Source organism: Cebus imitator, unplaced genomic scaffold (assembly GCF_001604975.1).
Source record: "Cebus imitator isolate Cc_AM_T3 unplaced genomic scaffold, Cebus_imitator-1.0 Scaffold49, whole genome shotgun sequence".
NCBI classification, from domain to species: Eukaryota; Metazoa; Chordata; class Mammalia; order Primates; family Cebidae; genus Cebus; species Cebus imitator.
In genome coordinates this window covers 6,744,777-6,760,421 of record NW_016107364.1, presented here as the reverse complement: position 1 = coordinate 6,760,421, position 15,645 = coordinate 6,744,777, and positions in this window count along the sequence as shown.

Genomic DNA, 15,645 nt, shown 5'->3' with positions numbered 1-15,645 from the left:
GCTTACTAAGATCATCAAATGCTGGGGGAGAAAGAACTTCAGTAAGACTAGGAATGAGAGCTGGACCCCATGACCAGCTAAAGGGCATTGTATTAGTCTGGTCTCACGCTGCTAATGAAGACATACACGAGATGGGGTAATTTACAAAGGAAAGAGGTTTAATTGACTTACAGTTCAGCATGGCTACGGAGGCCTCAGGGAAGTTAGTCATGGCACAAGGAGAAGCAAATACATCCTTCTTCACACGGTAGCAGGAAGGAGAATGAGAGCAAAGTGAAGAGGAAGCCCCTTATGAAACCATCAGCTCTCCTGAGAGCTCACTCACTATCCCGAGAACAGTTGATTGAATAATCCCCACCTGGTCCCACCTTTGACAAGTGGGTATTATTACAATTCAAGATGAGATTTGGGTGGGGACACAGCCAACCCATATCAGGCATCAAGGCGGTGCCTGGAAATGGCCTCCCTTCACTGGGTGCTGGGATCCCTTTGCAAGAGGGATATTAACAGAGAGCCAGGAGGAGCCCTGAGCTCTGCATTTTCCTGGAGGTGGGAAGGAATGTGAGTGTGGGAGCTGCCCCTGAACAAGGCTGTGAGCCGGGGAAGCCTTGAAGCTGAGCTTAAGATCCTCATTTTCTCCAAAAAGAAGCAGCAGGTGTAGGAGTCACACCTGCTGCACTTTTAGGCAGCATCCTGTCAGGCTTCCTGGATTTCAGCATGTGTGTGAGTTCAGAGGCCCCAAGCCTCAGGAACACCGCTTGCTCATTTTGTCCAAGCCTTCAAAGGCCACGTTGTCAAGGGTGTTGCTCCCTTGGCATGAGGAGCACCATGAGGGCACTGACTGAGGTTTGTGGGCAGCCGCTGATGTCCTAAGGTATGTTGGCTATAACTGCAGGAGAGAGGACTCAGGACAGACACATGCACTTCCTTTAGAGGACGACTTTTCGTGGAATCAGAGTCTTTGGACACAGGTGTCTGCTCGTGGCAGCCCACAGAACCAGGGCCTGGTGGAGCAGGAGTCAGGAGGAGGAGGAGGAGGAAGGCCTAGCTCCCTGGCAATGGGGCCACCCACTCTGGGGCTGACAGGCCCACTCCACACACTCGCTGAGCGGGACGGGACCCTATTATATGGATGAGCAGGGCCGGCTCTGGCATCTTGTCATTCTAGCCTGTGTAAGTCAGTAAGCTTAATTGCTCCCGGTCCTTTCAAGCTGACTTTCCACCAACAATCTCATTATCACACACATATGTTTAGTTCACATTTCCAGGCCCTTCCTGCAGCCTCGAATGCAATGAAGGAAGAGAAAATGTTATGTTAACCAACAACACTGTTTGTTCTCTTCCTCCCCCTCTCCCATGTCTTGAGCGCCCTGGAGCATGGAAGCTGGGAGAGTGCGTGGAGGTGGGACATGGGACCTTCTGGGCAGTGGGGAAGGGCGGCTGAGGCCTGGCTGAGCTGGAGCCCCTAGTCCTGGGTTCCAGTATAGTCAGTAGGGAAGTGTCTTGCCACGTGACCATTCTGCCAGGAGCTTGGAGAATACTCTCTCCAGAAAAGTGGCCTCAGCCATCCACTGCAAGTGTCCAAATCTCCTGCCTGTAGGTTCTGAGTCTGCAGGAGGGGCAGGAGGACCCAGGCAGAATCCTACCTGCAAAGGCCTCACACTTTAACGAGGGGGGAGCAACGCAAGTGCACAAATAACAAGAGGCTTTGGGAGAAGGAGAGGCAGGGCGGAGGGAGACACAACATTGTGAAGCACCTACTGTGTTCGAGGCCTTGTGCTAAGCGCTTGGGGCATGTTACTTCATCTAATCCTCAGCAGTGTCTTCTAGACTGATGTTGTCCAATCGAAATAGTAACTTGAGCCACACATGTGAGCCACATATGTCATTTAAAATCTTCTCATAGCCATATTAAAATGGTGGACCGTATTTTATTTCACCCAATATATCCAAAATACTATCATTCCAACTTGTAATCAACATAGAATCTGGAAGAGGTGCCATTGTTTTTGTCCATGAATCTAACATTTCTATAGCGCGCCAGGCACTGATCCAACAGCTTCATGTAGCAACTTTCATCCTCATAACTAGCCCCTAAGGTAGGATCCATTACTCTCACCTCCATTTTACAGATAGGGAAACTGAGGCACAAAGCACTGAAGAGACAGGTGTGAGGTTCCAGGGCCAGTAAATAGGACAACTGAGGAGGGACCAGGCAGCTTTCCCAGTGGGGCCCAAAGCCTTTCAAAACCTTACAGATGGCAGGTGCTCAGTAAGCATTCAGAACGTAAATGACCAAAGGTGTTCTCTTCCTCTTCGTTAATTGAGCGAACTGAGGTTGGGAGAAGCCAGGGAAATTCTCTAATGTCATACAGCTGGAAAATCTCTAAGTCCTTCAGCCAGGTGGGCCTGACTGGGAAGTTGAGCAGTGCTCCAGTGGGTGTTCAGAGGAAGGATGGATTGTTCGCAGCCAGCTTCAGGCAGGAGTGCAGGGAGTGTTGGAGCTGAAATTTGCACATATCAAGATGAAGAAAATATTTTGAACTAGGAGAACAGGATCAGCTGCCTCCTTCCACTGAGCTGAAGGGGGTGAAGTGGGAGGGAAGGCATTGGGGTAGTGGGCCACAGACTCTGGAGGGCTTGAGGTAGAGGGGAACCGTGGGTTGGAGAGAGACAGCGACCACCCTCTGCCCTTCGGGGTAGCCCTCTGCTCCCTGCTGGCCAGCCCCACCCACCCAGTGCCCACCGCGGGGCAGTGTCATTCTCCAAACTCCCGGGAGAGAGAAGCTTGCCTCCTGGAAACCAGCCCTCCGGGACCACTGACTCCACTGTGAACCCACCCACGCGGTCTGAGTGAGCACCCCTTAGGAGATGGACGGCTCTGGTCCAGCTGAGAGGAACTCGAGGCACCAGCAGGCAGGTGCTGGAGGCCAGCAGACAGAACTCCCATTGCACCCCAAGGCTGCGGCCAGCACAGCTCCCCACGCCTGGGGTGGTCTGGAAAGAAAAGCAATAACAACTTTGCCTGGATTTCTGCAACCCATCTGGACAGCACCCACATGGGCAGAGTCGGGGGTCCTGGGTGTGGAAGCAACTGCCAGGGAAGGGGAGGGAGGCCCCTGACTCAGGCCTTGTCCTGGCTCCCCCTTCCTCCTTTCCTGCCCCCTCCTCTTCATCTGCTTCAGAAACAGATTGAAAGCATGGAAAGCCCCTTCTCTTCCCACCCCTGTGCAGTTCAGCTACTGGGTTCAAAATCTGTTAAATATTTTCAAATCCTAGGATTTCAGATCTTAATTGTAATTCTTCTTACATGAAGAAGAAACTGTAAGTACAGTTCAGTTTATTTAAAAAAAAAACCGTATGTAAGACGGCACGTGAGATTCTCTTTGCAAACAAGGCTAAATATGCTTTGTGGTTGCACAACTCTCCTGGTATATTATTTATTGCAAAGGAAAATTATCGTGCTGATAAGAAAATAGTGTCACTTAAAAAATTAGGTGGTTCCCAATCAACTTATGACAGTAATTGCTGTAATGTCCTCTTTGATTTAGATATAGTAATATCAATGTAATTGCTACTGGGAAAAAATTATAATGGCTGTTAATGATAACTAACACATAAATGGCAATGAACAGGAACATGTATTTTATATCGAATTCAGCCACTGAGCAGCAGTAAGAAACCCAGTGGTTTTCAGCAATCTGGCACCAACCCCTCCAGGAACTAAGCCCCCCTCCCTCCCTGTGTAAATGAAGGGGTGGATGCTTACAGGGCGGGCAGCGCAGGGACGTCCTCAACCTCCCCTGGGCTCCATAATGGAGAGTCCTCCAGCCTTCCAGTGACGATGGGGAGGGCAGCCCCAGGAGAAGCCAATGGCCCAGAACCACTAGACCTGCTTCTGCCGCAGAGCTGGGCATCGCGCCATGAGCACTCACATGGTGACTGTTCTGTGTGACTTTGCTCATGCCTTAACTCATTCAGCCCTCATCCACTGGGCACCTACTGTACTAGGATGAAGTCTGCAAAACACGGCGTCTGTCCCACCAACTGTACACCTCAGGTGAGTGAGCGCTGAATTGGTTTCCCTGCCCTCTGCACCTCCCCTGCACAGCACACGGCCTGTAGCCAGCAGCCAGCTGAGCGGTGTTGGCCGAATGAAAGAGTTCACCGGGGCATGGGTGGAAGACAAGACAAGGGCTTTTGGTGCCCAGCATGTGTGTGCCCTGGCGTGCATGGGGCCATGGCAGCATAGTCCTGGCCTGCAGGGGATAGGCGCATCCCTGACAGGCCTTCCATGGAGAAAAGGCATCACTGTAGCTCACAGGAGGGTGACTCACCTGCAGGACATGTGACCTAGTCACCGACCTGCTTAGCTGGCTTACAGGGATTCTCACCTGGTAAAGAGGGAGTCCTAAGAATATGAGACTAGGCAGAAGACAGTGTGGCAAAGGAGGGGCAGAGTGGATTCCTGGTCACGGTGGGATCAGGGATCTGGGGAGTAGTCTAGACTGACCGGCTCCTTGGACATGAGTAAGACACTCAGCCTCAGTAAAAGGAGGGCTGGCCACACAGGTAGTTTCCATTGGATGCTGCGGCTTGCATTTCTCTACAGAGGCTGCTGGGCTTTGCCATCAGGCAGCACTCAGGAACATTAAATTCTGCAGATCAGAGGAATCCAGGAGAGAACCTGACTGTGCATATCGATGAAGTTCCATGGGAAATTCCGATAGGAATAATAACAATTCCCTTATTATTGGGACAAGGCAGTATATGCTTTACTCATCTTTCATCTCACTCTCAAAACATATCTGTGGTTTCTAATGTCCCATTTTACAGCAAGCACTAGGCAGGCACAGAAAGGCTGAGTGACTTGCAGAAGGTCACACAGTTAGTCAGTGGTGAAGCCAAGCTTGGGGCTGGGCAGTGACCCCAGAGCCTTCACTTCTGCCCAGTGACATTCCTAAATGGTTCTGGTGGGAGCTTATGTGTGGCCTAGATGACTGACGAGGTCCTGTCCAACTTACCTATGGTAACGTGAATCTTCTTGGGAAATAAGAGGCACAGAAATGTCCAGAGCATTGGGTGAGGCCGAGGATCTACCTGGGACATTGTGACTGGCAGTACTGGGCAGCAAGCACCACCTGGATACCCTGGAAAAGAGGCAGGCATGACCTCCGTTCCCAATAATAGAGGTACTGGTACTACTAACTCTGTCCCACTGAAAACCACGGGAAGGGTTGGATGAAACTTTACAAAAATATAAAATCATCAAGAGCTGACAAAATAGGTAAAAATAAATTACTAGGCCAAAATCCAAGAGGAAATGGAAACAGAGGAACGGAGGCAGAGGACTGAAGCTGCTTCTACTGGAAAGGACTGGCCAAGAATGGCACACTTGAGCTTCAGTTTCCACAGCCATGCAGCATGTGGGTGCATCAGACAAAGGCCAGGCCCCCCCACCCCAGGGGAGCAGCTGCGGTACTGAGCAGAGAAGGAGAAAAGAAAAGAACAGTCCCCGATCATTGGAACCACACACCCCTTGGCGGAATCTGTGGCTCAAATCACCTGATCTAGTTAGTCCAAAAAATCTCAAACCTATGAATTCAGTACAATGTGGACCTAACTAATCATCCTCCCAAAATACCTGCAGAAGCAAACATAAATTCTCTCTGAAGGAATGGATCTTCATCTTAAACCTCAAACAATTCCCACATGGAGAGTGAGCAGACTACATTTTAGAATCCTCAAGCATCAGAAGAAGCTACATGCCCTCAGCAGTCAGAGCCCACAGCAGCAAAAGAGCAAAGAACAAACACACAAACCCATAAAACTAACAGGTCCAGACCATAAAATAATATGTTTACTACCTTTAAAGAAATAAAGTTCAAGAAAATAAATCAATAAAATTAACTTGAATAAGTTGAAAATAAAAATGTAATTTGACTAAGTAAAATAAATATAACTGAAATTAACAATTCAATTCGTGGTTTTAACTGTTGATTTGATATGGCTGAAGAGAGAATTCATAAACTAAAATACAGATGAGAGGAAATTGTTCAGAAATGCATCACAGAGGGTCAAAGAGATGAGAGAGATATTATGAAATATAGGTTAAAAGACAAGGAAGACAGAGGGAAGAGGTCTCACTTAGCTCTAATCAAGTTTCACGAGAAGAGACAAAAGGGCATGTGGAGAGTCAATAAAGGAAGAAATCATGACTGAGAGTTTTTCAGAATGGATGGAAGACAGAAATCTAAGGCTTTAGGAAGGCCAATGATTCCCAGGTAGGGTAAGTACAAAGAAATTCACATCTAGACACATTCAGTGAACCAAAAACACCGAAGAGAAGAAGAGGAGGAAAATGATTATCCGTAAGTGGTGACAGATCCAAAGCTGAATTTTCAATAGCAGCTGCAAAGTCTGCCTCAAGGAAATCATATCTTCAGTCTGCTGAAAGACTAGAGTGGCAAGCTGTTTCCATGCCCACCAAAAATCTCTCTCAAGAATAAGGACAAATAAAGATATTTTCAGACAAACAAAAACAGAGCAAGGTTGCCACAAGCAGATTGCAAACTGTCGAGAAAGTGTACTTTAAGAGAAGAAAAGTTATCCCTATGCATGTTCAAGATGTGAGAAGGAATGACGAGTGAAGCATATCGGAAGCATTTTGCTAAATCTAAATGAATCTATGTCAAACTGCAACAATGTCTACGGTTAAAAGGAGATATATCTCTTAATATCATTATAGCCACATATCAGAGACATAAGCAGGTCCATTTAAAATATTCTAAAGCCTTTGTACTATCTGGATAGATGGTAAAAGTACTTTGGAAATTTACATTTGATAATAAGCAGGTACATGTTATAATTTCTAGATTTTCACTGAAAGAAGTAGTAAAGGGGAGAAAAATCAAATGAGAAGAAAACAGCTTCATTCAAAAGAAGATAAGGAAGATGAGGCTGGGCGCAGTGACTCATACCTGTAATCCCAGCACTTTGGGAGGCTGAGGCAGGTGGATCACTTGAGGTCAGGAGTTCGAGACCAGCCTGGCCAACATGCTGAAACCCCGTCTCTACTAAAAAAAAAAATACATACTTAGCCGGGCATGGTGGTACATGCCTGTAATCCCAGCTGCTTGGGAAGCTGAGGCAGGAGAATCACTTGAACCAGGGAGGCAGCGGCTACAGTGAGCCGAGATCACACCATCACACTCCAGCCTGGGCAACAGGGGACAAGAGCAAAACTCTGTCCCCCCACCTTAAAAAAAAGATGAGGAAGATGAAAAAAAGGGAGACCCAGACCAGGCTCAGGGTGTGGGGGAGGGAAGAGGAGAGCAAGGAGAAAGATACCAAATATGAATCAAATGGACCCCTAATTCTATCTGCTCTAAATAGGCTCATTGCTCCACTTTAAACAGAAAAGTTGTCCAACTATTTTAAACACGCACTTATAGGCTGTTTACAAAAGATACTCTAAAAATAAGCATATAAAAATGCTGAAATCAAATGACCAGAACCAGCTACACCATGCAACATGTGTGAATTGGCTAGAAACGCTGAGCGGCACTTCAGCCCGTGTGTGACTGGAGGACACAAGGTACAGGGTTCCGGTAGTCTGCTCCATTTCTGCAAGGGGCCCGGGTATTATCCTGACGTGGTCTTTTGTCCTGATTTAGAGTGTTCTAGCTTCCTGATGCCAACCACGTAGTATTTTATCTAATTTGAGACTTAACCTTTAAGAGATGCACTGTTAACTTATGTACCATGAAGAAAGAAAAACTACCACCAATTAAACTATCACACGATGCTGTCTTATCAGTTTGAAATGTTTAGGTTTATTAAAAGAGATCTTTGAGACTAAATCAGACTTATTCAGACACATTTTTATAATCTATCAAACTTCAAACACATCAGAAAATACACGTGAAAAAAAAATTGTTTAATCTCTTTCTAAAATGTTTCACGTTCAGAGTCTAAGCACTGGAAAGCCCCTTGCCACTCAGGGTGACCACAGTCCCTGTTTCCCACACACTGTCATTCTCTGTGCTGTCAAGAGAGCTGATGGTGTGGCTTTTCTGGAGCAAGCCACTGTGGAGTGCAGAACTTTCTTCCAACCACAGACAGCATTCTCCAAGTTTACTTGATCATATCTGAAGGTGTCTAGGAAAGATTTTCATACAATTGTGGCTTATATTTCTCCTAAAATCATCCATCTATATCCTTACATAATAGTCCATATATATATACATATATTATTATTTTTTTTTTTTGAGACACAGTCTCACTCTGTCACCCAAGCTGGAGTTCAGTGGCATGATTTCTGCTCATTGCAATCTCTGCCTCCCGGGCTCAAGCAATTCTCATGCCTCAGCCTCTCGAGGAGCCAGGATTACAGGCAGGTGCCACCACGCCCAGCTAATTTTTTGTATTTTTTGTAGAGACAGGGTTTCGCCATGTTAGCCAGGCTAATCTTGAACTCCTGGCCTCAAGTGATCTGCCCACCTTGGCCTCCCAAAGTGCTGGGATCACAGGCATGAGCCACCGCACCTAGTTATATGTATACACACACACACACACACACACACACACACACACACACACACACACATATATATATACACACACACACACACACACATACATGAGACATTTTAGTTTATTGCCCAGGCTGGAGAGCAATGGTGCAATCACAGCTCACTGCAGCCTTGACCCCCTCAGACTCAAGCAATCCTTCCACTCAGCCTCCCTAAGTGCTGGGATTACACGTGTGAGCCCCCACACCCAGCCTCTTGCATGTTTTTTGACTCACATTAGGGGTCTGCAGGGGTCCTGCCTGTCACGCCACCAGAAGAATCAACCGTGGATGAGGTCGTATGGACAGCAACCACGACATCAGATGTCACAAGCAAAATGCATCCTGCTTTTGAGATGTCAACTTGTGGCAGCAAAGGCTGAATGGAGTTAACTGAATGCTGGCTGAGAAAATCAGAATCTTACCCGCGGGGAGCCCTTGCCTGGGAAGTGTGGTTTGAGTGTCCCAGACAGAGGCCGGGGGCTTTCCTGAGCTTACAGAACTCGCCATTCTGCAAGGTTTATTCCTGCTTCCTGGTGACTGTCTGAAAGCATGACAGGTGAAAGGAAAGAAAGGAGGGGCAGAGAACAGGACAAGCTTGGAGTGCCACCGTTCGGGCTGGGACTGGCGGCGTGGTTCACTGGAAAACGCACAGGCCAAAGGGGCCCAGAGAGGCGGACTCGAGTGGATTCCAACTCGATGTTTTCCAGCACTAAACATTAGACCGTTCCAGCCACTGTCCTCTTCCTTAAGAAACAGGGAGCCAGGCGCGGGGGCTCACGCCTGTGATCCCAGCACTTTGGGAGGCCAAGGCAGGCAGATCACAAAGTCAGGAGAAGGAGACCATCCTGACCAACAGGATGAAACTCCGTCTCTACTAAAAATACAAAAATTAGCCAGGTGTGGAGGCACGCCTCTAGTCCCAGCCACTCTGGAGGCTGAGGCAGGAGCATCGCTTGAACCCGGGAGGTGGAGGTTGCAGTGAGCCATGCACCACGGCACCCCAGCCTGGGTGACAAGAGTGAAACTCTGTCTCAAAAGAAAAAGAAAGAAAGAGAGAGAGAGAGAGAGAGAGAGAGGGAGGGAAGGAAAGAAGGAAGGAAGGAAGGAAGGACAGACAGACAGGGATGATACCCATTACAGTGTCATTCTGAGGAGAGGAATCACAGTCAGTTCTCAGGATTCATGGTAGTTCTGTTCTATGAAGTTGCCGTGAAGACTGAATTCAAGAATACTGAAGCATTGTTCCTACAGGAAATACAGGGTTATTTGAGCCTCTGGTAACAATGTTTTCATGGCCTAATCTATACATCACCTCACTTTATATGTTTCTGTTTAAAGACACCTTTTCAAATATATAGGGTTGATTCATTGACACGGCACTCTCAGCCAGCAGCACAATAGCCCATGCCTGATGAAGCTTCCCTGGCACGTGTATTTTCTCCATATCACACCTCACGTCCTTGCCGTGCTTAGGACCTCTAGACAGTCCTTCAGCACTATGTTTGGACATCCTTTTAAACTGCAGAATCACCAACAAAAAGGACCCATCTGCCAACAATGCGGCAATAAATAGAGCACAAACAGGACGCTGGTGCACGGCACGAGCTACAATCGGAAGTCAGGGCAGCAATGCCTTGGGCAGCCTCCCCTGGGTGCGTGCACGCCAGAAGACCCACATTCCTCACCCCTCTGTACACGTCTGTGAGTGGGCGTGAAAGCACCCAGCATTGATTTTGGGGTCACAAATATATTTCAGCAGGTGGGAATTTCTCAAATACAGAATCTGCAAATGATGAGGTTAGGCTGTGCATCGTAGCACACCTGACACCCGGGAGGGGTCCTTTGAATGGTGGCCCCTCTCATGACCAGGTGGCACTGTCGCACCCCTTTGATCCTACCATAAGGTGAAAGATGGAGGAGGGATAAGCGCGTTCAACGGAAGAGCTTACCTGTTTGTCACTGGCCCATCATTCATCTCACAAACACCTGCTGACAAGCCATTCTGTGCTATGCCCAGAGAACAGAAAGCACGATACTGTGTTCGGCTGGTGATTTCCAGAGCAGGTTATCACGTGGGTGGGCTCTATTAGTCAGCTGGGGCCGCCATAACAATAGCTCATACAGGAGTGACTTAAACAACAGAAGTGTATTTTCCTGCCTTTCTGGAGGCTGGAAGTGTGAGACCAAGGGGCCGGCAGAGCTGGGTTCCGGTGCGGGCCTCCTCCTGGCTTGCAGATGGCTGCCTTCTAGCTTTGTCCTCATGCTGAAAAGAGGACTCAGGGTTTCTGCCTCTTCTTAAAAGGTCACCAGCTCTGTCACATCAAGGCCTCACCCTGCCTCACCCTCATGACTTCATTTCACCTTTGGCACCTCCTCCTGGCCCTATCTATCTTCAAATACAATTACGTGGCAGATTAGGGCTTCCACGTGTGAATTTGGGGAGGACATAATTCAGTCCATTGCACAGGCTGCTTCTGAAGTTGCACCACCATTACCAATGTCCAGAGTATCAGACATTCAAATAGCACATCCCATGTGCCAGGAACGGTGTGAAGCAGTTGACGTGTGGCAGCTGACTGAATCCTTACGATGCTGGGGTGAGAACTCGCGTCATCCTCATGTATGAGTCAGGGTTCTCCAGTGCAACAGCCATTAGGAGATCACGTATCTATGGAATGAGGAATTGGCTCGTATGACTGTGGATGCTGGGCAGTCCCACAATCTGCTGTCTGCAGGCTGGAGACGCAGGAAACCTGGGGTGTAGTTTCCATCCTAGCCTGAAGGCCTGAGACCTGGGAGAGGCTATAGTCTAAGTCCCAGTCTGAAGACAGGAAATAATCGATGTCCCAGCTCAGCCCTTTAGGCAGAGAATGCAAATTCAACCTGCTTCTGCCTTTCTGTTTCATCCAGGCCTTCGCCAGATTGAAGGATACCCAGCCACCTGCTTCACTCAGTCCACTGATTCCGATGCGAATCTCATCCAGAGACACCTCATGGACACACCCAGAGAGAATGCTTATCCAGTGCGGCCCAGCCGAGTAGACACATAACATTAACTGCCACATCTCATTTTACAGATGAGGAAACTGAGGCTCAAGAAAGGTAAGTAACTTGCCCAAGGTGACACAGCTTCAGAAACCGCCGCACAGCTCCAGGGTCTGTGTTCCTCACACACGGATCATCAAACAACATCAAGTGTGCATTTATGTCATTCATAATTACGCCAAGTACAGCCAAAAATGTCATGACCCAAAGACGTTTGAGTTAGGGTTGAATTGTTGACAGTGTCATAAATTAGGTCTCCATTATGCCAAGTGACCGGGTAAATTTATTTAAAAATTGTTCAACTCAGTAAAAATAATTAAATCCTCTAGAAAAATAGGGGGTTGCCCTAATAAAAGTCTCACAGTTCTAACCAGCGCTTGTCCTCATGCGCATACAGGCAGGCACTGGTTACAGGGGAAGGAAGCCTGTTTGGAAACTGACTGTTAGCCAGACAAGCGACAGTGAGTGAACCGTTTCACCTACCTGGCCTCACCTTCCTTATCTGAGAAATGACTTCAATAACTCTTCTAGTGCTGCCTCTGGAGTCACCCACATGGAATGAGGCATATCCATGCTCTCAACTGGTAAACACGTGTTTGTTCAACTTTCACTTTCTTTCCCCAACCTGCACTCCCCCCAATATTATTGAAAAATAATATAAAAGTAATACATTGCCATTGTCTTATTGACCTAGAAAAATTTTCTCTTCTTTAGTCATATTTTCAGGATCTGTCATGGAATTTTGAATTATCTAAAGACTAGATTGCTCTTCAAGCATTCTGCCTGCCTGCCCTGAGGTTCTGCAACTTGATTTATTAAGAGGAGTGTAAAAGCCTTGCACACACCTTCACACTCTCATCACACACAATTTGTCTGCTCGACATTCTGACCCAAGACGGCCAATTTGATGGAGCCATTGAGTTCATCAAAGTCATTTCTCTGGCTGGGCAGGTATGAGTGGAAACAGCTTTTCTGTAGGTAGTTTGGTAATAGGTGACAAGCACCTTTAAAACACCTGTAGCCTTCAACACATGCATGCCACTTCTTGAAATCTATCATTAAAATTTGTTCCTGATGCACTGTTGAATGAGGAAACTCAGGTTATAATGCAGTGTGTTCAGCATGACATTAACTTGTGTTAAGCATAGTCGCATTGAAAAAAGCCTGGGAGGGAATTGGCTAAAATGCTAACAACGGCGATCTCTCTACAGCAGCAGCAGAAAGAGATCACCGCTTTGTGTCTTCCATGTTTCTGGATGTGCTTTTCTGTATATTCTGAATTTTCTATAATAATCATGTGTGTTTCTATAAAAGGATTGTCATTTAGCCATTTCTACTTTAAAATTGCATTCATCACAGCCTCAAGTCCTTTTACGGTCTCACGTGGTATCAGTTAGCAGGTGGGGGACAGTCCCTTCCTTGGGGAGGGGCTTTTTCCCAGAAATTTCTCCTCAGGGGCTGCCCATTCTGTGGGAGGCTTGCGAGGACCCTGAGCATTGTCAGGTTAAACTGCAGAGGCCTTCTCTCCCCTGTGTGTTGAAGAATATCCACAGGACCTTCATACCTTATTTGGGGCTAAATCTGAAAATCCCCAATCTCCTTTGCCAGCATCTAAGGCCCTAACTAAATGCTAAGGGATGTTTTGTGATACCACGTTAGCAACACGACCTCCCACTCAGGGGCCTCCAGCACCTGGAATTCACTCATCGCAAGAAGAAAGGAAGAGACACCTGAGAGAGAAGAGACAGCCCGTCACCTGTGTTACTGGGAAGGTGCATGCACTGAAAATCCCCATGTTTATTTAACAAAAATAAAATGGCAAAGTGTGTTTAATGTGCACTCATGATTGGTGGCCATAAATGGGTAGGAAGTGTGTACTGGATGGAAAAGTTACAGACCACAGAGTCGGGCTCTAGAGAACTGTGTGTGTGCTGGCTACTCCCACAGCGTCAGTGCTAACTACATTTAGCATCTCTTTATTTGATTATCATTATCGATTGCCTTTGTTTGGAGCCTATTAACGTGCACTTTAGCACCTTACATTTGAGCAGTTCATGATGTTTTGTCAAAGGTTTTTGCTGGGTCAATCCGTAAATTCAAGAAGTCAGCTAAAAGGCTCCGATTTCAGAAGCACCTGTTACCTCACTTATTTCTGGACCTGGAGAGGCTCTGGGAGGCTGCCGCACAGGCAGCTCCACAAACCCACTTCCTCTTGCTGAGGACACAGCTGGGCCATGTTTCCAGCCCCCTTTGCAGTGAGTAGCAGCCACAGCTGAGTTTGGGTCCATTGCTTTTCAGCCTCAGTGCTGTGGTCCACTTCCAGGCCAGGCTGTCAAGCCCCTCCCCTGTGCTGTGAGCACCCTCTCTCGTCCTGTTCCCTCAGTCATTCAGAGCACTCCCAGGCCTCAAAGAGCTTGAAGTCCCAAGATGTGAGAACTCCGACTCCCACAGTGGCCATGAGTAAGGTGCTGATTGCTAATGCCCATTTCTTACTTCCAGTCCAGTGTCGGAGAAAAAAACCTGTGTGGGAAGCCAGTGAAATACCGGGATTATCTATTCTATCGTTACCGTAACGCAGGTGGATAGAGACCCGAATTTGAGCATTTTACAAAATAGGTGTGCACTCCTTGTTCCTTGTTTGGGATGTTTTGTTTTTGTTTTATTCAGAAAACTGCCAAGTGAGAAACCAGTGTGCTCAGTTACATTTTTAGGTTGCTCTTCCAAACAAGCCCATGGCTTCAGGTATGTAGGGCGTCTCAGCGTTGCAGGATACATAAGTAGTCATCTCCATATGTGACACCTGAATCTGCAGTCAGCAGGGCTCACCCCAGCATCCAGGCTGAGACCAGCTCTCCAGCTTCCTTTCATGCGAAGATCTCCCCCATTATATCCGCACACAAGACTCACCACTCTAAGACTTTCCTTTCCTCCCTGTCCTCTGACCCCAGTTTATTGCTTACTAAGTGTACCCAGCTCACCCTCCAACACTCCATTCCCCTGCTTCCTGTGGCTTCCGGGCTCCCCTGCCCCCAACCACAGCTCCTCTGCCCTCCATGGTCTCCTCACTGGCAGTAGAAAGCCTTCCTTTCTCCTTCACCCAGAATGCTGCAGGGACCTTCTGGAAGGGGTGGCCTCAATGCTAGTGCTCCACTCTGGCATCCACCTGCACCTGCCTCAAACTTTTTTCTCCCTGGACCTGGGTGAGAAGGCTATTCAGTCCTCGCATGCAGGAATGTCCCTCCACCCGTCTGGGGTCTCATCTCCCTGTCCTTAGGAAGTTTCTCTGCTCATCAATGGACTATCTTCTCCCTCTCAACACAAATGCAGCACTCCTGCTCATCGAGTCATTCATCCGAGCAAATATCAATGATCACTGTGTGCCAGGCACGGTGCTGGGCACAGGGCATGCAACAGCAGTGGGGGCAAAGCTCTGAGCTCCCACAGCCTGGAACCGGTGGCGACCGTAGATCCATCTGACAATTCCAACGCTTCTGCCCCAGCCCCGGCCTGCATCTTCCCTGCCCCTTCAGTCAGGATCCTGGATAGGTCATCTCAGCTGAGAGTCCTGCTTCCCTCCTCCCACTCTCTCCCAGCCTGCTGCATGGCCTTCTCCACCCCCTACTCCACAGCAAAGCCCTCATGGTTCTGGTTCCAAGTCTAGCAATTCCCCACAGCCTCATCTTCCCTGACCTCGAGGCTGCGCTGGTTTGTTGGCCTCACCCTCCTTGAAACGCCCCCTCTGCTTCTTGATACCACGTTCAGTGGCACAGCAATGGCACAGTAACTTAGTAAGCAGTAATATCTCCAGGTTCCCTTTTCATGGATTCAGTTACCTATCGTCAACCGTGCTCTGAAACATTAAGATATTTTAAGAAAGAGAGAGAGAACACTCACATAACTTCTATTGTTTTATTTTTTTTATTTTTTTATTTTTTGTTTTGAGACAGAGTTTCACTCCTGTTGTCCAAGCTGGAGTGCAATGGCGCGATCTCAGCTCACTGCAACCTCTGCCTCCTAGGTTCAAG